The following is a 23,077-nucleotide window of genomic DNA, read 5'->3' as shown; positions in this document are numbered from 1 at the left end:
CATTAGAATACTAAGCTCTCCACATAGTTGAATATGCATAAATCAATGAAAATGTATGAAACATTCATATCATACCAAATGGTAAACCTCATGTAGATGTTCACCATCATTATTCATAGCCTACTGGTGTTATAGATAAACGTATTAGCATAGAAATATGAACTATGTCACACTTGCCACTATGACATTGCAGTCAGTATTGAAATATGTGTTTTTAACTATTATGGCACAGCTGGATCATTCAATCTCTTCACTTACAATGAAGGGCTAAACACACCTTAGCAAATTCTCCATCACAGGTTATAAATGAAAGCAAAGAAATAATCTACAACACTGGCTCCCGGGTACTCTGAGAGTTCCATCTGAACCCTGAGTGGCCCTAGGAGTCCTTCCACACATACAATGGAGAATCCCCTGACTGCAGGAAGCAACCATTGTTCACAAGCCCAGCTGCTGCTGGCAGGTCTTCCTCTGGACACCCCAGGAGGCAGGAAACTGACTCATAGACTCAATCTATTTATCTGTGTGCTGAGTACCAGCTGCTGCCCTTGCTGCACAGTGTAGATGCTCTATGATCCTTTGCCTTTCACCATCTGGCTCAGCACATCCCCGTTGAACTACTGTTCACGATCCTGTACCACAACACGTTGCCTATCCCAGGAAAGTCACTGGACTACTTCCTATGACCTGAAGGAAACAGAAGATGAGGTTTCTGACCACAAGAAGTTAAAGACACAGAGAACTTGGCTGTGAAATGATAAGGTGGGGCATTAACTCTTAGAACAGAAATGCAATTTAGGACTCAGCTAGTAAGCCATGAGGCAATCTGTTTACCTAAGGATCAGCAGTGTAGCATTCAAAACCACACTGGGCTCTTCCATGTCACTTGTGACCAAGTAAGCTTGGTGAGCTGGAGTCATTCTATCTTGAGTAGTCTTCTGTATGATGTATGAATTGCAAAGGCCCTCCTAAAATGTTCTTACAGGTGAGATTCAACTTTTTAAAAATATATATTTATTTATCTTTTTATGTATAGGTATTTTCCCTACATGTTATGTCTGCGTATTATGTATGTGCTGTGCTCACAGAGGCCAGAAAGAGGCACTGGATCCAATGGAACTGGAATTCAGGCCAGTGTTAATGACCATGGGGGTGCTGGAAACCAAACCCAGGTCCCCTGGAAAAGCAGCCATTGCTGTTAATAACTGAGCCATCTCTTTAGCCCCAGATTCAACATTTTAAATGGCACAGAGAAATTCCTACCTCAGAGGGTTAAGACTCTTGAACAAGCGGCTCATACAGGTGGTTGGGGGTGTGAGTGTGTCCTATGTATTTAAATGAACATTAAGAATATCCACAGGTACCTATATTTTAAGCCTTTTTTACTGTTGTACATGACTTTATATACAGGAATGTATAATGTGGTAGAAAATAAAGAGAACCGGATTCCCATGGCGCCTATATCACTATTTAGATGGACTCTAAGCAGTTCACTGCCTATAAATGTGAAGACTATATGAAATGTATTCGCATACTCAAAAGGTTCTAGCCTGATCCATTAATTTTTTCAGGTATGGTACACAGGTGCATACTGTTAGGTATACCATGTCAGTTTGAAAGAAACAATTTGACTTTTCGTGTTTCCATGGAATAGATGAGTGGACTAGGAGTGGGGATTGTATTTCACTGGTAGAGCGCTTGCCTGATGTGCCCTGGGCTGGATCCCCAACATGGCAAAGGTTGGAGGAAGGGAGATAACTGGAATAAATAATTAGGACTCAATTCTGTAAGTAAAGCTAAGCCATAGGAGCCCAAACAAATAATGATCAATGGTAGGCTCTTGCCTGTTAGCATTTAACTTACTCGCTGTTGTTAGCCACTCACAATAAAGCACATATAGCTCGGGGTTCAATTCATAGACGGATTGTACTACTTTGTATGCACAAAGCACTGGGTTCTATCTGCAACATCATATAACCTGGGCATGGTGGAGCAGATAGGAGGACCCAAAGTTCAGTCATTCCTAGCTACACAGTCAATTTGAATGTATCTAGTACAGGATACACAAGACCCCGTTGTCTCAAGGGAAAAGAAAGCAGTATAATTTGGTGAAGCAGTTAATAGTACCCACCCAAAATTCTCTTCTCTCTTCACAATGTGACATCACCCTCATGATGTGACCTCATTTTGAACAAAGTCCTTAGAAGTATGACTAGGCTCAGGATGAAGATGAGGCAAGAATTAGGTAGTTGATCCCTGTATCCAACGAGAGGATCTTAGTCAGACAGAGAGACACACACAGACATGAAGAAGGGCTTGTGGAAATGGGACAGACAATAGAATGATGCTCCCTCAGGGCAAGAAACACACCCAGCCACCAGAGCCAGGAAAGACAAGCAAAGAACACCCCCTACGCCTTCAAAAACAATGTAGCCTACTTCCCCTGGTTTCAACCTATGTCCTCCTGAACTGTGACATCATATGCCACTGCATTTGAGGTAACTTAATAAAGAAGTCCTACATTTAACAAGGCAAAAATCATGGAGAAAGGAACATGAATTTTTTTTGAAGTTATTTTCAATGTATGTTTACAGAAAGGCTTACAATCTCTTTTCTTCCATGTCCCTTATTTCTGGTGCTACACTTCTACTTGGATTTGAAAGAGGTGGGGGGTGTCCTAGACTATAACTCTCCCAAACAATACAAACACCACCTTTTATGAAATTTGTGAAATTACAGATATCACCACCTGCAAAGTTCACAGCATTTATCTCGGGCTATGAGCGGCCTTCTGTCAAAGTAGATCAGCATGTTTAAAAATCCCTTCTTTTTGAGCCTGGCGTAATTGCTCACATCTTTAATTCCAGTATTGAGGAGGCAGAGGCAGGTGGATCTCTGTGAGTCAGAGGCCAGCTTGGTCTACAGATCGAGCTAGGACAATTAGGGCTACAAAGAGAAGCCCTATCCTAGAGGGAGGAAGGAAGGAAGAAAAGGAGAGAGGGAGGGAGGGAGGGAGGGAGGGAGGGAGGGAGGGAAGAAGAAAAGACCCTTTATTTCTGACTGTGAAAATACCCCTATGAATAAAACATGATAAAATATAACATTCAAAATTGAAAAAAAAAAAAAACATTAAGGACTATGGATTAAAATTATTCCACCACTATTAATCACTGTTACTAACGTAGAAAATAAATACCTGAACTATATAAACTTCTGTATGGAGGAGCAGGCTGGAATGATGTACAAGGCCATGAATTTAGAGCTCTTCCCTGCCTACACTGGAGCCAGGGCGGCAACCTCTTTACTCCCTTCTGGGATTACAACATCCAGTGTCAATGTTAAAGTTTAACATGACCTCTACAGGACAAATCAGTAGCCATAGACACAGCCAACCTGGCAGAGAAATATCTTCCCAAGCGCTTCAGTGATGGTCACTTGTACACAAGACAAGAATTTTGATTTCCACAGTATGATGAGGATAAATTAGGCAAGAATGTACATAACACATAGAATCAGTGAGCAAAGACTGACTCAAAACTCTTATTCCATCCCTGGAAAACAAAAACAAAAAAAACAAAAACAAAAAAAACAAACAAAAAACCACTCTTTCCCCTAAGAATTCTGGTTCTTCCTCTAACCAAAAAGGGCCAAAGAGGCATTATGACCCTTTGTCATAGGTCAATCCTGGACACCACCTAAAAGGCTAGACGCCAGCTTGCATCTGTAATCCCAGAGCTTCTAGGGTAAAACTGGAGGCAGAGACAAGAGAATCAACAGGAAGTTCCTATGCACAGCTGCAAAAACAACAAGAGAAACTTTTCCTCCAATAAAGTGTGTGTTATGCAAGCATGAGGACCCGAGTTCGAGCCCATCCTACAATTGTACATATGACTTCATCAGCAGTTAGACTCTGTCAGAGAGGAACTCAGTCAGGCCTTGTCCATTATTTGTGAAACCTAAAGACACAAGAGAAAGAAGACATAGATTCATAGCATCATAACTTTAAATTGACTAATTTCACTTTCCCCCTGGTTGGTTAGTTCATCCACTCATTCCTCCTAGAATTAAACCTAAGTTTGTTTTTTTTTTTTTTTTTTTTTTTTTTTTGGTTTTTACATATTAAGCAACCTTTCCATCACCAAGTGCCAGAAATTAACTTAGGCCATCATGCACGCTAAGTTAACTCCTAGCACCCCTTTGGATAGTTTAAACCACTCGATTGCTATGGTGACATCTGTCTGGCCATCCCTGTAGACAATCTGAAACAGATTTTTGGTCTGAAAGCCTCCTCCTCCTAACTTGATCTGGGCCTGGATCCCCCGGTAAGGGGCTTTGAGACAAATATACTTGGGTCTGAAATGTATGTGGGAGGGAGATAACCCTGCTTCCAGGGCCAGCTTCTCAGTGAACTCAAGCAACTCAAGACAATTTGCCAATATAATATCCATTATATTGATTAAAAACAAAACAAAACAAACAAACAAAACAAAAACTAACAGAAAATCAGTACCAACAAGAAGGGTCCTTGTGACAATATGCCTGGCCATGGGGTTCACGCCTTTAGAACTGGTTTGTGCAAGCAACTTGGAAAAGTCTGGAGACTTTTAGAATGCTACCAAGGTGATTGGGGTGTGAGTCTCAAAGACTAGAATGCCAATAAAAATGCAAGCAACACTATACTAAGTTCATACAGTTTTAGATGAGAACAAGAACTCTATTGGAAATTGCATTTGAAGCCATGTGTTGTCACATTCTGTCAAAGAATATGGTCACATTTTCTTCTGTGTCCTAAAACATTTGTAATGACATCAGGATAAAGTTGATGGACTACTTAATCTAGTGAGGACAACCTTCAGGCTGTGGCATGAGTATCTCTGGCTACTTTCAGCCATAGTTACAGTGAAATACAAACTTAAAACAGATTAGAAAGATTTGGAGCACTTGGAATTAAGGCCAGAAAAGGAGTATGTTAAAGTGGCCCGATCGGGAGGACCTATGCTAAAGAGACCTATGCTTTTAAAAGAAAGCCGGGTCCCTTGCTGTAGTCACAACAGTACCTTGAGGATGCCCAGGGAATCAGCACAGCCTCACGCACTGCAGACTCAGACTAGCCAGGAGAGATCTTTGGAAGAAGTGCCCCTGCTTCACTTGCTGTAAAAGCCGTTGACTCTGGAGGTTAAAGGGCTCAGAGAGGTTCAATGCTTGCCAAGGAAAGCAGCAGGACACAAGCAGACAGTCCAGGAAGGAAGTCATGTGGCCTGCAGCCTGCGAGGATGCTGGAACTCCCACCAACCCCAGCTTCCAGGCTTGGAACTGTAGGACTTAACATTTACAAAACCTGCTGGGTTTTGATCTTGCTTAGTTATATCCTTCCTTTCTATGTCCCCATTTATTCTGCTTGAAATGGGAATGCCTACCCTGGGTCATTGTATGGCAACATATATAACTAAAAGAATAACAGCAACAACTACAGAAAACAAAAACAAAAAATGGGTTCATAGCCTGAGTCTCAGAAGAGAAATTAAGTTAAGACTTTTCAGTAATGTTGGGACTGTTGAGAGTTTGGCAGGGCTTGCAGTTTAGTAAAATGTATTTTGCATTAAGAAACAGGCACAAGGCCAGGGGCAAAATTTGCTATGGTTTGGATACAGTATCCCCAGGAAAAGGCTTGTGTGCTAAATATCTGGTTCCCAGCTGGTGAGGCTACTGAACAATGATTAGATCATGAGAACACTAACTTCCTCAAAGGTAACCGGGTGATGAGTTCATAGCTGAGTGCACTCCCGGGAAGTGGACCTAGGTGGAGGAAACAGGTCTCTGGGGGAGTGTGAGGAGCATCTTTCTCTCTGCCATGAGGTGAGCAACAATGCCCTTTCTACCATGGTTCTGCCTTGCCACAGGCCAAAAACACCAGAACCAGCTGATAACCTCTGTAATCATAAGGCAGAATAAATCTTTCCTTTTTTAAAGACTAAACCCAAATGAGTGTTATTGGTTATTTTGCTTCAAGCTAGACCCTCCTATATACCTTTGTAGTTATTTTGTTTTCTTACTAAATCTAACCTTGATCCACTTTTATTCCTACTACATCTTTCTAGAAGGACTCTAACCATTCTATGCCTTCCTTGGGGAGAAAATTATTACTCCACTTAAGTAATATGCGCACACATACATACATACCACATTTATACATATACACACACATCATACAGACTTATGAACCTACATACAAATACCTATATATCACATAATACACACACATACATTCATATATGTATACATGCATATGAACACATATAGACATATACACACAAATATACAACACACACACACACACACACCCCTCATCTACCAATAAAAGCTCCTCTAGAATTAGAGTAAATGCATTTTGCCAACTCTTCTGGACACACCTCCTCTTGAGTGGTCCTCTCAGCAGGCTTCATGCCACAGTCCACACAGTCTCCCACCCTGGCTACCTCTGATGAGTCTGTCATTTGCTTTGTCTGGAATGCAGCTTCACTCCTACTCTGTTTCCTCGCTTCACTAAAGACTTTTTTGAGCATCTCCCTCTCCAGAAAGAACTAATCCCCCTTGGGCTCTGCACAGCACTTCACTCGCCCAGCTATCCAAGGAGAATTCCTCAAAGCAAAGACCTGCTCCTTTGATACTTGAAGGGTGCCTGGAGCATGATAGGACAGGTGAACAAATATTTGTAGCATAACTACATACAATCACTTCATTAGTAGATCCAAAAAGCAAAGAACTGGCAGACAGACACAAGCCCAGATGAGACATATATCCAACACTATGGATGTTTACTTAACATGTTTCTTAAAAATCAAATAAATGGGAGTGATTCTTTCCCTATGTAAGCCTTTCTTAAAACTCATTATTGGTGGGACCTGGGGGCTCATACCTTTCATCCCAGCATTCAAGAGGCAGAGGCAAACTCAAACTCTCTTTGAGTTTGAGGCCAGCCTGGTCTACGTAGTTAGACCCAGACTCAAAAACAAAGCAAAAAGTGTTATTATTTAATAAGTCACTGACCTTATTATACACAAGTCACATTGTCATACCATAACCCACAAATCTGTACAATCAAATAAAAACGCCCTCTTAAGAATTCAGTTGATGACTGTTAATAATTTGATAGACTTTTTAGGAACAATCACTTCTTTGGTCTTATGTGCAAACACAGATCCTGTCCCAAGGCAAGTCTACCACAGCAAGCTTGGAAAGCCGTGGTCCCCCTCCCTCATTCTATATTAATTAAATATTAAAGGATGATAAAAGTGGGAAAGGGAGAAAAGAATTTTTCTGGAAGTGTGTATTATAAGAATATTAAGGCTAGCATGTCCAGATGGAGGGAGGGTGGCAAAAGATGTCACAATAATGACCTCAAACCCCCTCTTGGGAAAGTTACAATGAACTGTGCAATCGGAGAGAAAAACAAAACTCCCAGAGTCTTAGTTTTTCTCTCTCAAAGCTCTGCCCTTGTCATGGCTTTGACACACAGATCATACTGTGAAGGGTCCCTGCTAAAGGACATAAAATAACCACACAGAGCAGACCCAGCATCCTGCACCCTCCTCTCTACACTTCATCAATGTGCTCCCTGGGGGACTGGTTTCTAAAATACACAGATCAATCACAGTATTCCCCCAGACCCTCAGAAAAACTGACCCCCCCCCAAAATAAGCCATTGAGATCATGTACATCATGCTTCCTCCAGGCATCAGAGTAATCCAAGAAGTTAAAGCGGAACTTCCGACAGCAGAACTTCCGACAGCAGAAACACAGCCTCCTCTCCCACCTCAGAAGACTCCATCCCAAATTGTTCTTAGAAAACAGCCTGTCAGAATTACTTGTTCATGTGGCAGTCAGCCACGAACACACCCCAAGTTCAGCAACAATGTACATATTAGTAAAACAAATTTAAAATCAGAGGCCATCCAGCTTTCACTACTTAAAACCAAGCAGAAAGGTTACAAAAAAACTGAAGACACACTACAATGTCAATTAGCAGGATATAGTAAGCTAAATTAAAATTCCTGATGATTTTTGTCTAGAAAACTAAGTAGATTGTTCTAATATTTAAGTACCTTATGACTTAGAAGTTTAAGATAATTTTTTAATAACCAATTATGTATTTGGAAGACACAATTTCAGTGGGCTGTGGTAGCTCACTCCCATCATCCCAATGGTCAGAGGTAGGAGGAATATGGAAAGGAAGAGCCTGTCTCAAAAAAAAAAAAAAAAACAAATAAATAAAACCTACAGAATTTTTATTAAAGAGTAACTTATTCCTGAAATCCCCACATTTGCCACATTTGACCCACTTTAACCCGAGTGACCATACTTCAAGGAAGAAACTACACGTTTCCCTTCCAGCTGCCAAGCCTCCTAAGGACTGGGGCGGTTTGAAATGGGAAAGTTACTTCAGGACCCATAGGATTTGGTAAGGATAATGATTTGAGGAAACCACTGCAGTTGGCCTCCTTGAGTCTTTTCCTCTGTCCTTCGGAGTTTAAAAATAGGCAGGACAACGATTGCTAAAATTGCTAGGGCAATTTCAGGGGTGGAGTGCACGCTGCAGCCCATGATGATCACAGAGTCCCCAGGTCTGCGGAACGGACATAGTACATCCCTCAGCACTGCCCTCCTCTTTGATCAGGTGGAACATGGCCAGGACTCTTCATTTTTCATTCCTGCTATTCCCTCTCTCTCTGGCTAAACATCAATGCTGTTAAATTTCAACCCAAGTGATTTACAATTCTGTTATGGGTAAAAGGCTGAAATGTACTCGTGCTCTGTTCTTATTCTGTGTACCTACAAATTAGACTATTAGCGATAATGAATCTACAATCACTCAAGAGGAAGAAAGGTATCTGTCAAACACAGAATGCCAAGTTGAAAGCTGAAAATGTGTTTGCTTCTCTGGAGGCAGGTGTGACTCTGGCAGCTCTACTGAAGTCACTCAGCTGTCTCAGCTGTCTCCAGGGACTTCAGCTTAAACAAAGGAAAGGATGCAGCTTGGGGAGCATGGGTTTGCTCCTCGCTCCACCCTTTGCCTTTTTGCAATAGAATGAATGCATTTTGTCTCTGAGTGAAATAAAATTGATACTGAGAGCCTTGTTGTCAGGGCCCAGGCTTCTCCCCTCTGCCTTTGCAATGCTAAGTTGCTTGCCTGCTTAGAAACCTTCTGGGTGACGCAGAGTAAATTCAAACTTCCAAAGCATGCCCTGTGAGGTCAGCAGAGGAATCCATCATTTGACCTCCACATCAGTGAGGAATGTCAAAACTAAAAAAAACTACCATTTACTACAGGAGAAAGACTGTAAGGCCAGGGGCCCCTGCTGGCCATGGGTCTTGAGTCATCTGACTCACCTGTCTGCTTCTTCTGACAGACAAGGAATGCCACAGGGCTGTGCGAGCCTCAGCCCCTGAGCCTGTAGGGAAGGTAAGTCTGACGGGAGGCCTGCACATCCCTCAGTTATTACACACAGATGTTTACTAAAACACTCTAATGAGCTTGGAAAGCGAACTATATATATAAATGGTCATTGCTGCAATAATTTCACCTCACAAATGATTGAAGTTGGTTTTCTAGTTAGAAAGCAGAATTCTTTAAATTTTCATTTCATCAGAAAAGAGATTTTAAACATGTCTTTCTCTCTAAGCATTATAAGCAAGGTGGCATAAATATTTTGGGAATGAGAGATTTTTCCTATCAGGAGAGAGCCTCACTGATGAATTTGACAATGTTTACAAAACAAGAAAATTGGTATTTTTCTCAGTGTTTCAATTCTTATGTCACAAACATTTTAAATTCTGTTTTCAATTAGTTTAAATTGCATTTTAACACTGTTGTATACTTCTTATAATAAGCCAGAGTACACATTTAACTTGTACTTAAACATTTCCTTCAGTTCTCTTATGTACAAACTGAAGTACTCACAGAACAGCTACAGCGGGTCCAAAATGGGCTTACATTATTTCAACAGATTATTAAAAGATCACTTGAATTTGCATATTGGAATCATTAGCAGTTCACAGAAGAAAACACATTAACAATCAACTTTTGCAGCCTTATTCCATATAATTCCCATTTGCATTCATGAGGGTCAACTGTTATTTGAAGTGTGGGATCAAAAATGTTCATTGGACATGTGGCTATCAGTAACAGAAAGTTATCTTTCTTCCCCATTTCCCTACTTTGAAAAATCAAATGATGTGAATGCAAGATATGAAATAGTGTCATGGTGGCACTCCAGCAGGGGTAGGGGCATGGGCAGGGGCAGGGGCAGAGGTGAGGACCACACATGTAAACACACAGAGACTACATGATGCGTCCTCATCTCAAGACAGAAAGAAGGAGAAGAAAATCTGGAGGAGAAACGTCTAACAGATGACTAGACTTGACTCAATACCAGCTGGAGAAGAGAGAAAGAAGGAAGTCATGAGGGAAGGAAAATTCAGTGTTGTTAGGGAAAGTGGTTAATGGTGAGGCCAAAGCTTGAGAAGCTAAACTCAAGGTCTAAGTAAATGATGCAGTGGATGGTAATCCAAGTTAAATCAGAGGGGTTACAGGGATGTTTCAACTTCAGTGTTTACAATAAGAACTGGTAGTTCCACGTGCAACAATAGGACTGTACAGTGATGCAAACATGTACTAATCCAATAGTACTGGAAAAGAAAGGCCAACAGAAGATAAATATGTAAAAGTCAATAGCTTATTACAGGGACACTTTCTGACAAACTCAAGCATTGATGAGAGCATGGACCCCATCTGACAGCTGGGGAATCAACACAAGACCAAACCAGACCCCCTGAATGTGGATGTCAGCTAGGAGGCCTGGGCAGTCTCTGGGGCCTCTGGCTATGGAACCAGGATGTAGCCCTAGTGCATGAACAGACTTCAGGAGCCCATTCCCCATGGAGGGATACTCCCTTAGCCTAGATACATGCCCTGCCCCAAATGACTTAACAGATTTTGATGATCCATCATGGAAGGCCTCACCCTCCCTAGGGAGTGGCTGAGGGATAGGATGGGGAGGTAGGTGGGGAGGGGGATGGGAAGATGGAGAGGGAACTGGGATTGATGTGTAAAATAAGATTTTTTTAATTTAAATAAAATTTATTTTAAAAAATTAGAAAAGAAGAGCGAAGAGAAGAGGAGAGGAGAGGAGAGGAGGGGAGAGGAGAGGAGAGGGGAGGGGAGGAGGAGAGGGGAGGGGAGGGGAGGGAAGAGGAGAGGAGAGGAGAGGGGAGGGGAGGGGAGAGAAAAGGAGGGGAGGGGAGGGGAGGGGAGGGGAGGAGAGGGGAGGAGAGGAGAGCAAGAAGCCAGAACCTGGCTTCTGACCAGGGAACTCGGGATTGTGGTTTAGGATCTCATTAGTCTCCAGACAGTTGGGATAAAATGGACTGCTCAGACCCTCCCTGCAAGGTCACAAATTAGAATCACCATAGCACACAGCATGGTGACCCAAATATACAGAAGAGAGAGAGAGGGAGGGGGAGAGAGAGAGAGAGAGAGAGAGAGAGAGAGAGAGAGAGAGAGAGAGAGAGAGAGAGAGAGAGAGAGCCTGACTGTGAAAGGCAAAGCAGTCACTATACTGAGGGACAATGCAGTGGAGATTCAGGTCCTGGCAAGATAAAGATGCTCACAAATCCAGGGCCCTTCAGGACCATGCCAGATGGCTACTGGTGATGACTATTCACAGACAGAATAAAGATACCCCCCCAAAAAAAATTTAATTGCATCCCTGAACTGTGCAGAGTTTTGTAAAATGCTGGTGTGGCACTTCTGTGAACACACCACTTCCTGGGGCAGGGCTTGTATAGAGACCAGAAAGCCTCAGGAGCTCACTGGCCAACCATCTAGCTTAATGGGTGAGATCCAGATTTGATGAAAAACACTGTCTCTAAAAGGAAGGTGAGAGCAACAGAGGAAGACATTCAACATTGACTTCTGGCCTCCACATGCACACGCATGAATATGCATACACATACACACACAAGGAAGTCTAAGTGAATAAAATGTCTCCACTAATTTTCCCCTTCTGGGGAATGGACAACAGACATAATGAACAAAGCTGACACTGGCCAGACATTGCTATTCACAGACTTCCCCTAGGGTCAGCCAGCAGGTGCAAGGAATCAGCTGGCATGATTAGCAGCCACTTCAATGTCACTCCATGTCATGCCGAGTCAGGCAAGGAGGCCCACAGTGGAAATTGCTCAGCCCTGCTGCCATTTTCACTTGGTCCTGGGCTAGCAGCAGCATAGGGGAAAAATCCAGTTATTCACTGTTACAAGTCACTTTTCTAAGAAGCAGCCCTAATCCACACTGGATCTCTGGGTCCCTGAGACTTTCTGGACCTTTCTACTGCAGCAAGCTGCCTGAAAGTTGTAACTTCTGCTTGTCAAGGAGCTGTCAGGTACACAGGGAAGACCCCACTGAAAAGTAACACTGGTATCATTTAACTGACTCAAGGCTGTGATCCAACGAGAAATAATACAACCAACTAGGTCAGGACTAACATTTTAGTCTTCCCAAGGGAGAAGAAGTGAAAACTATGGGTGTCCCATGTGGACACACAGGATAGGCAGTCTCACAAAGCCTTCATATGTGCACACAGGTGAACTGTGTGGGGACCAGGAAAGCGGTGAAGACACAGCTAAACCTTGGAACATCTCTGACTGACAATCAACTGCAATCAACATTTTGGTGACTGAGAGCCAAATAGTCACACCATGGTTCCACTGTAGAAGATTCATCCCTCTTCTAAAATGAGATTTATTTCTGGGGGAGTCGGGGTGGGAGACAGCTTAGTTTTCAGAAACTAGTAAAAAAAAATTTTTTTTTCTAATCATATTTTGTTCAGATGGAACAAGAACACAAATATCAATGTTTCTCAAGTAAATGATGCCAGTATTCCCTGGTTTCAATGACATTTAAGGGTTAACTTAATAAGCCAACACAGGTCTCAGAAAGTGGGGTAGAACCAAGGTCAGATGATCCAAAGAAATACACTGCCTCATGATGAAAGAAAGAAGTATACAAAACAGGCATATCATCTCAAAAGTTACACAGACAGAATTTCAGGTCAGGCAACATTCAGGCAAACACACTAAAGAAGCTAATAACAAACAAAAACAACATTTCAACATCTTTTTATAGTAGGAATGGAGTGTGTTGACTAACTAAGCAATACAATTTCTTTAAAACAGAAATCCAATCTCTTTCTCCTAGAAATCAGAGCTCTGTACTTTCTATTGCTGGGGGCTGGGTGGAAGATTATGTAAATAAGAAACCTTCAGACAAGGAGATCCCAGCAACCAAACAAAGCACCAGCCACAACCGGTCTTGAAGGTGAACTTGCCAACTGTAGTTGTATGCTTTGTAAAAGGATCCCCGGCCAATGAAGACTACAGCAATACTCACCTGAGTCTGGGAAGAACTCCAGCTTATCTCAAAATGCACCCCCAGAACACTGGAAACCCAGTTTCTGCCAGAGCTGAGGAGTTTCTAGTTACAAAGTGACAGAGAACCTTACAGGACAGAAGAGAGGGATTGGACAAAAATCAAAGGATACAGTTTACAGAAATCTTAGGTGCTTGTGGTTGTTACTTCATCCCTCAGGAAGGACAGACATTGAACTCACACCTGCTGGCTTCTTTGCATAACTAGAAATCTTTGACTAGAGTTAAGAAATGTTCAGCTGTGCCTTAAAACACGTCTAAAGACACACAATTAGTCCGCCATGCAGGAAGCATATTCAGAAATCTGACCGAGTCATCGGAGATGGACACTCCTCTACTCTCTTACAGCAATCTCTACTATAAGTGATCTCCACTCTTAGAGCCTATTCCGTCTACTTCATGAGCATCCTTCTGCTATCATCCACTCATTACTGCTCTCAGTGTGGTCTTTTTCAAAACTAAGAGTGCAGCAGGAAAATGGCAAGGTTGTGTCCCACCCTACTGAGTGGGAAATAGGAAATAGGAAAACTCCAAGGGGACACTCCACTCCGGATAAACCTCCCAATTCATACCATCACACTGCACAGGGAGAGGCTTGCTCCTGAGTGTGGCCTTCTCACAAGGCTGGTTTACTGCATCTGGTGAGCAACAGCAGCTCTTAAAACACAAGGGCCCACTATGTGCCATCATGGAAGAAGGGAGAAAATGTTCAAGGGATCATGAGGGTAAGTGGTGGGGAGGACATAAGTGCCAAGTGGGAAACGGAACTAACAAACTCCTACTTCTGGGGAAGACAGCCTTCCACGGGCCCTCACAGCTGAACTGGATGACCACTCACCACTTATCAGGCACGTTTAAACATTCGAAGTGTGTATGGCAAGAGCGACGGGTTTTAACAAGAACTGTTGGTTTTCCATCCATCATAACTACTCAGTTGTCAGACAGACATGAAATGGAAGTGACCATGACTTCTTTCTCTGTCAACGCTGAATTTGATGGCATGGAGGAGAAAAGTGGTGAGGGAAGTCCAGGTCTGACCAGAGACATCACGTAGCCAGCTCCAAGTTCCTCCAGGCAAATGCATGTATGCAAGCAGTGTGGGAGTCACTTACTAAAACATTTTCTAATTCCATGAATTAATGTAGTGACCACCACATATGTCACCTTTAATGAGAAAGAGTCAAAGTCTAAGGTAACAACCACCTGCCTTTCATACAGCTAAAAGAAGTTTAAAACTATTTTTTAAAACTCAGGATTTGCTGGGTATTGGTGGCATACACCTTTACTCCCAGCACTTGGGAGGGAGAGGCAGGCTGATCTCTTTGAGTTCAAGACCAGCATGGTCTACAAAGCGAGTTCCAGGACAGGCTCCAAAGCTATAGAGAAACCCTGTCTCAAAACACACAGACACACACACACACACACACACACACACACACACACACACACACACAAGAAACAGTTTAACTGGGAAACCTGTAGCTCCATAACTTCTTTCTTCATGTGAGTGTGTAATAATCTCAACCGGTACTTTATCTCGTCTCATGACCACAGTCCCCAGATGGCCTGGTTCTAGTCCTGCACACTCAGTTGTTTAGCCTGGCGTGCCCCCATGGTCTACTGACACCCATTGCCAGCATGCCTGCTCACAAAGTATAAAACACAGGGTAAGACACAGATGAAACTGCAGTGAGCTGCAAGTCCAGCAGAGGTAGGAAGCACACACGTCTGAAACAAAAAACTACTGAGTCCATGGCCCCAAAGCATCCAAGGTACTGCTGATGTCATTTCTCTGTCTGAATAATTATACAGGGGTCCCTGTTGGGACATTTCCCAACCATTTCCATTCTAAAGATATGACCCTTTCCTGATTATCAAATCACTTGTTACTTTTAGTTACTATTTATGATACCTAGACAATACCTAAATAAGTTAATTCATATAGAGTGTTCTTAGTAGCATTTAGCCCTGGTAAGCTCTCACCAGAAATCAGCTAATTTTAACAAGTGGGGGTGAACTGACTGATTCAGACACGGTCTTCAATTGATACTTGATTTTGACAAAAATATTGAAGTATAGGGTCTTTAGAGGACTACATAAAGGAAGGCATAGCTAACACCTGGTTATACAACTACCCCAAAGACCCTTCCTTGTTTCTACACTGAAACTTCTACAGTATATGCTACCTTAATATCAAAGTATATTCTGATTCACTCCACTACTGATAGTGAAGAGATACAACCCAACAGCCAGTACCATTAAATCCAGCCACATCCAATCTCTAAGGCAGTGGGTCTCAACCTGTAGGTTGTAACCCATTTGGGGGTCAAATGACCCTTTCACAGGGGTCATATATCAGATATATTAGATATCTACATTACAATCCATCATAATAGCAAAATTTCAGTTATGAAGTGTCTACAAAATAAGTTCATGGTTGGGGGTCACCACAACATGAGGAACTGTATTAAAGGGTCACAGCATTAGGAAGGCTGAGGACTACTACTGCAGTAATGCAGTATCTAAAAATCATACACATTTTCATTCAAAAAACATATCTGTTTCCGATTTATGAACAGACAGCATACCATTCATCAGGAAGAATTTATGTGACTTGTCTCCAATTACACAATTAGCAGATGACAGAAACAAAATGTTCAGAGTTTCTGAGCAGCCACCAACCTCATTTACTCCAGTTAATATATACTGAACACCTGCAAAGTATCAGACTACCAAGTTGAGGCACATCTCTAATGTTTGGGAGGCTAAATTCTACATGGAGGAGAGAGATGACATTGAACATAAACACATAAAACAGAGACTAGAGAGATGGCTCAGTGGATAAGAGTACTAGCTGCACTTCAAGAGGTCCTGAGTTCAGTTCCCAGCACCCACATGGTAGCTCACAGCCATCTGTAAAAAAAAAAAAGGAACAATATCCAAGGTTGACCTGTAGTCACACACATGTACACATGTATTACTACATACACAAACAAGCACATATATTAGATGAATGCTTTAAAGGGGGAGGGTTGGGTGAGGAGGAGAATCTGTTGTGGCCATCTAAGCCACAGTGACTGTGAGGACTGCTGAGTGGCCACTGGCAGAGGTAGCAGAGAGAGGAGCAGGTGCAAAGCTGCTCCAGGAAGGCCAAGTGCCACCTCATGCTGTGAACAGTGAGAAGCTTGGTGTGGGTGTCGGTGTCGTAGCAGAGGAGGGGAGGCCGGGTGACAAGCAGGAAACACACAGCTTGGGTCTTGGAGAACACATCAAAGACATGGCCATTACTGTTTGAGAGGGAAAACTACCAAGGGCTCCCAGAAGAGACTTGTGCTTGACTGGCTTGCTCAGGATTACCGACGCTGTGTTAGAATCAGGCAGGCCTTCACAATGGCAAGAGAAGGGGAAATGGTTCAGAGTAGACCACAATAACACCACACAGCCTCTCCTGACAGATGCCCATTTACTGTTCTCCTGCCTCATCTCTGCTTGCTAAAGTAACTTTACTTGTAAGCCAAAATAATCAGATGTTTCTACAAAGGTGCCTGATGCATCCACAGCCCGAGAGTAGGAAGCAACAGCAAACAGCAGGCTGCCACCAACATTATGTCCCCACAAAGTCAACCTTGGCTTCTGTTACAGTCTGAGTTCAGCTACTAAACACAGGGCTACCTCTAACCTGGTGATGCTTTAGCCAAATTCACAAGCATATAGTGCCTAACTTGTGCAAACAGCACCATCAGAGAATCCAAATAGGTTACTTCCCCCTTTTCAGCCACAGTTTACTAAGCACCCAGCCTTGGGGGAAGGAGGGATACATTTCTGTCCTAAAAGCCTTGGCTGTCAAGTTCAAGACTCAGACAAATAAGTATACCCCACTGTATGATAAAGGCAATTACAGGGGGATGAGGGAGCCAAAGAAATAGCAGGGAAGGACTTAATCAGCTTAGCCTGGAGGCGATTAGGGAAGACTACCCAGAGTTTTACAGTGAGTTTGGAAGGTTAAATAGGAAGTCTACAGGCATAGGAGGAGTGTGAGGCATTCTGGGAAGGGGAAGAAGAAGGGATGCATAGAACTCCTGGACTTGGGAGAGAGCGATACATTTACACCATGACATGATGGAAGAGTTAGGATGCAGACAGGTCAGAGCTCAGAGGTTCTCTGCTATGTAAGTGAGGGCCTCTTTCTGTACACAGCGTGAGACCCAAAGGCTATATGGTAAATATGTATTTTAGAAAAATCACTCTGGAAGTAGTACAGACTCAAGGATGAATCAAGATGGAACCAGAGTCCATAGAGCAGGGGAGGAGAGAGGCTACGGAAAGAGCAGCAGATGCAGCTAGATAAGGACAAGTGGGTGACTGCAAGCACCATAGTCCCGTAGGAGGTAAAACTAGTAAGACTATAATGTGTTGACGAATTTGATAGGAAATACAGTCATTAAAAGAAAAAAGAAAAAAAAAAAAATCACTCGACGGACATGGTGGTATCCATTACTTGGGAGGCAGGCAGATCAGCTTGGTCTATACACTGAGTTCAGGACAGCCAGAGCTACATAGGAAGACCCTGTCTCAAAAATAGAAAAGAAAACAAACAAAAACCCTTAAATTTGATGGAAAATACTATAGTTGAAGAAAACCCTTAAAATTACATAGACACACAGTATATTCTATAACAATACAAAACAATTTTGGATCCTGATAAATAGGATTTCTCAAAATTATTTCACATTATTTAAAAAAAAAAAAAAAACCTTTCAAAAGCTGGGTGAAACCTGGAAGCAGGTGAGTCCAGGCCAGTCTGGTTTACAAAGCAAGTTCTAGGACAGCCTGGGCTACCTATTGGGAATCTACCTCAATAAATGAATGAATAATGAATGAATGAAGGATGCAGTCTCAAAAATCTTTCATCATTTAGTAATGACATTTCAACAACAGAAAAAAAAGCAAAACTGGCTCACTTCCAACTGAAACCCTGTCAGAAAGCACCTTTTTTATTAACACACTTCTAGTCATTTGAGAAAGTGTCTAATTCTCAAAAAGCCCACAGACTTTTTAAGGTTAATAAAGAGAGAGTATTAGACCAACCATTGTTTAAATAAAACGTTAATTTCTAAAAAAAGGTCCTTTTTGTTGTTGTTGTTGTTGTTTGCTATATGACAAGGTATGGAGGCAACAGAGGCTGCCAACCTCAGAGGAAAAGAAATAATCAAAGGTCAATAAAGGGCTGTGTCAGTGGACCAGAGAAAATAGTAAGTGGCCCTCTCTCTGCCTCTTTCACAGAATGCCAACTTCAGTAGGAATTTAAGGACAACAAGCCATCCTGCACTGAGAATATTTGTCTTGGTGCTTTTTGTTAAGATAAAAACCCATTTAACCATTTTCCTGATAGAGTAACCTCAGAATAGATAAAGCTTGTTTAACTTGAAGAACAAATTTGCAATGTTCCTTTAACAATGTTTACCAGTGCCTTTTAGTCTTCCTTAATGTCAGTGCTGTTCAAGTCTCATAGTTTTAAAGGTGTTTTACTATTTTTTTTAAGAGAATCCAGTTATCTTTATGGAAATAGGAACTTGAACTTGATGCATTGGGTCCTGTCAAACCATTTTTCTCCATAATATCTGCTCATTACTAATCCAATTGTGGACAGTGGGTCTGTTCTCTGCAACTCTCTTATGAGGGGGATACTGAGATGAAATAAAACATAGCTCCTACATACAATTTACATACAGCTCCTATGAGTAAGAACTGATTTATCAAGGATTTGGGGTGATAGGGCAGGAAGTGTCAAGGACGAATCCAGGGTTTCACCCCCCCCCCAGGTGTAGTCTACAAAGAGCTATACATCCAGCTCTGTGTTTGAAGTTACAAGCCTGGGGGACACTGAAATATAGACAAGTCAACTTTGGTACTGTTACTAAGTTCAGATGATGACAAAATCCACAGGGAAAGAATAAAAATGTTATTTAAAATGAGGATTACCCTCTCTATCTGTAGAGAGATCCTGGCTAATGCCAGGATCATCATTCATGCCTCTACCCAGCCAAAAAAAGAACAGGGTAAAACAAAATGTGCTCTGTGCGATGAGAAGAGACCCCCTACTGATACCCACATCTTTTTATTTTATTTCAGTGAGCAGGAAAGGGGAAGCAGAGGATGGACATGGGTCATTAGTTTTTCTTGAGAACCTTCCATGTTACTGGCAAAGAATCACTAATTAAACACTGGTTAATTCCATGCTAATGGCCAGAAGATCACAGAAAACATGAAAATGTTTCAGACAAAATTCTTTGTCCGAGCTTTCTCTATGCCTTCACGTCGAACTTTACCACAGTTTTTTTGTTTTGTTTTAGCTGCCCCTCAGACACCTCCTGTGTTTTTCCCCAGAAGCATGAACTCCAAGACAGCCCCTGTGAATCTTCACATCTTCTACCCAGAACTCAGTAAGCAAGGTTCCTCCCGGGAGGAGGGGGGGGGGGCGGCTTCCTTCTTATCACAGTAAAGGAAGCTTTACTGAAGCCCCATGCAAGCACACTCCCCGATGTCCCCTGCACAGACGTCTAGTGATATTGCTCCCAATTCAATGACTCTCACACTTTCCCATTCTGGTTTTTTTTTACAGTTAATTAAGTTGAAGCATAGTGTGCTGAACTGGGTCATATCACAGCGAGAACAGAAGAACTGATCACCACGTTAAACACTCACTCTTACCTCCCTGAGCACAAATGTCAATACAAGAGTTTTGAAACTCATTGTGGACTGTGACAAAATAAGTCCAAATGCTTACCAGTGATGACTTGGAACCTATTTCTCTGAGTCTTCTGGTATTCTCTCTCTCTCTCTCTCTCTCTCTCTCTCTCTCTCTCTCTCTCTCTCTCTCTCTCTCTCTCTCTCTCTCATTATGGTTACAGGAGAAGGAGAGAGCAGATGGCCTCTAAGTGTCAGATCCCCTAGAGCTGTAGTGACAGGCAGTTGTGAGCCACCTGACCTGGGTCATGGGAATGGAATTCAGGTCCCCTGCAAGAGTAGAGACACTCTTAACCCCTGAGCTCTTCCTCCAGCCCCACTTCAGGCAACATTCAATGGCAGGTGGGGGTCACATAGTAGAAAGAAGTCTATTGGTCACTTCTAAAACTACAAAAAAAAAAAAAAAAAAAAAAAAAATCTGCAGAAATCTTAAGCTGTCATTTTACCTTAGTTTCTGGGGTGTAAGTAACAAAGTCAAAGGCACCAATAGACAACTTCCAAAGTAGCCATGTAAAGCATGGTGTCGCACATCTTTAATCCCAGCACTCAGGAGTCAGAGGCAGGCAGATCTCTTTGAGTTCAAGGCCACCTTGGTCTACATAATGAGTTCCAGGACAGCCAAGGCCATGTAGAGAGACCCTGTCTCATGAAAGAAATAAGTACATAAATAAATGTCCACCCCCCCCCCACACACACACAAAGTAACCATGTAAAAACTTGCATATGGCTGTTACTCTTCAGCACAGAGACCATAGAAAGGTCTTCTACTTTGTTAAATGAATGGATGTATTATACAACTTACTATTCACCAAGGATCCATTGGGCTGGCTGTGCTATAAGGTGTTACCTGGCGACAGAGGGCAAGAACGACAATTCAGTCCTTGAAGCAGCTGGAAGCAGGCACAGGCAGCTTCAGAACCATCTTCCTCACACCCCACCAGGCGCAAAGAAGGGTTGACTTTCCATGTTACCACTGCCCACCCATCTGTCTGTCAGGGCTGAAGGCAGTGGGGGAGGGGAACACAGACGTTCTTCAAAAGCATTTATGAATCAAAAGACTTGTTCATGTTCTAGGAGTTGGATATGTTAGATGCCTCATATTCCCATCAGACCAGTAGGTCTTAGTGTTTTTGTTTTGTTTTGTGGCCCAATCTTAATATGGCCACTGGGCACCTCTGGGGTGAGTGGTAATCCCTGCTTTGAATTCAGCTTCCTTGATGCTCATCAGAATAAAACCCAAAATCTTGCATGGCTTTCCTTGAAGATGGTTCCTCCTTTGATCCACTAATGTAAACAAATGTCACTTCTACATTTCTCCAAAGAAAAGACTTATGAGGAATAAAGGCCAACTGTTAGTACATGCCCCTGAGACAGCATGTCAAGGAAGAGAGCCAATTTTCTTTTGTAAGCTAAATATGGAAACAGAATGTAATTCTATGATTTGTAGTGTACAGGCAGCTTTTTACAGATTTCTCCAAACCCCATATGTCAAAACGATTACATTTATTCTGGGCCAATTGTTTCTAAGACCTATACATATACATGCTGTAGTAGCCCCCCATTTATACACAGGAGTCTACAGTGCCCCTGCCACCTGAAGGGATAATAGGCATGGTATTCTGTGTTGGAAATAAACAAGTTCTCCCTTCCTTCAGAACTTGCCCCTCTTCACAATGACTTCTTTATTTTCTACAAGTCAAGTGTACAGTCCTGGCTTCACTTTCCAAATCAACGTAACGCATACAAATTCAGCCTCTCTCCCTTTAATGTTAATTTAGATGGACCACGGACAGTGGGGGTGCTGAAGCCACACATACACATCTTCAACAGAAGCTTGACAGTGGTTGCTTTGATGTAAAATAAGTCCTGAGAAGCAACTTCTGGCAAAGACCAAAGGAGTCAAAAGTGTACTCTCTTGCAACCACAGCACTATGGTGTCCACCCTGCAAACATGTTTGGTTCAAACATTATGAACAGCCACTTACCAAAACCACAGCTTATTCCTAGTTTAGAAAAGTAGTTCACAGATTTAAACTCTATGGTTCCAGCCAGAAAGCAAATGCCTATTCCGACACTGGCGATTATACAGTGTGACCTCAAACTCAGGCTTTAAATCTTACTATGGATGGACCACGGATGACCACCTCCTTGATGCAATAAACAACTGACATCTTAAAGAACAGCAACCAATCGTTCCTCAGCCACAGTTCCACAGACAAGCACAAACAGGTTAACACCCACTGACCCTATAAAAGAGCTGTGTTTAATTCTCAGACAGCGAAGAGTGAGCATGTACCCAGAAGCACACAGGTTAGTTGACTCACATTTCTGCAGTCTGGATTCCCAGAAGAGGGGAAAGAATGGGTCCCTGAGAGGTTCTAGCAAGGTTCCTCTTGGCAGAGAAGGAAAGAAGTAAACAAGTCACACACAGTGCCCGCAATGTCTGGACTAGGCTCCTTTGCAACCCACAGGAGGACTTCCCCTGCTGGACTTTGGACAACACCCAACCATCACAGTAGAGACATCACAGAGTGAAACAACTCAGTCCCTACAGCCCACATCCTAATAGGCAGATATCAGCAATTCTATACCAAAAACGGTGTCATGAAATACCAAATGCCCCCTGTCCTCTGGCAGGACTTCCTTTTCCTTGCCTTTCAGGGTGGTCTAACATGCTAACCCTGAGAACAGACACCAACATTGGTCTGAAATGGAACCTGACAGGAACCCCAAACTCTTTTTTGGCCAAGGTAAACCCCTTGTGTGTCCATTTCCCTGTGTGTCACACTCAGCACGTGTCTAATTCAAGTATTCACACAATTCATTCATCTTCTCAGAAGAAAGC

General features: G+C 42.5%; 1 protein-coding gene across 6 annotated transcripts in view; it reads right to left on the bottom strand.

Annotated features, from left to right (window-relative positions):
* Nhsl1 (NHS like 1) overlaps positions 1 to 23,077 on the bottom strand; it is a 208,719-nt gene that overhangs the window by 107,225 nt on the left and 78,417 nt on the right. The gene's annotated exons all lie outside the window — the stretch shown is intronic.

Source organism: Phodopus roborovskii, unplaced genomic scaffold (genome assembly GCF_943737965.1).
Source record: "Phodopus roborovskii unplaced genomic scaffold, PHOROB, whole genome shotgun sequence".
Taxonomy (NCBI): domain Eukaryota; kingdom Metazoa; phylum Chordata; class Mammalia; order Rodentia; family Cricetidae; genus Phodopus; species Phodopus roborovskii.
The sequence above is the reverse complement of the archived record's forward strand: the minus strand, read 5'-3'. Positions and strand labels throughout refer to the sequence as shown.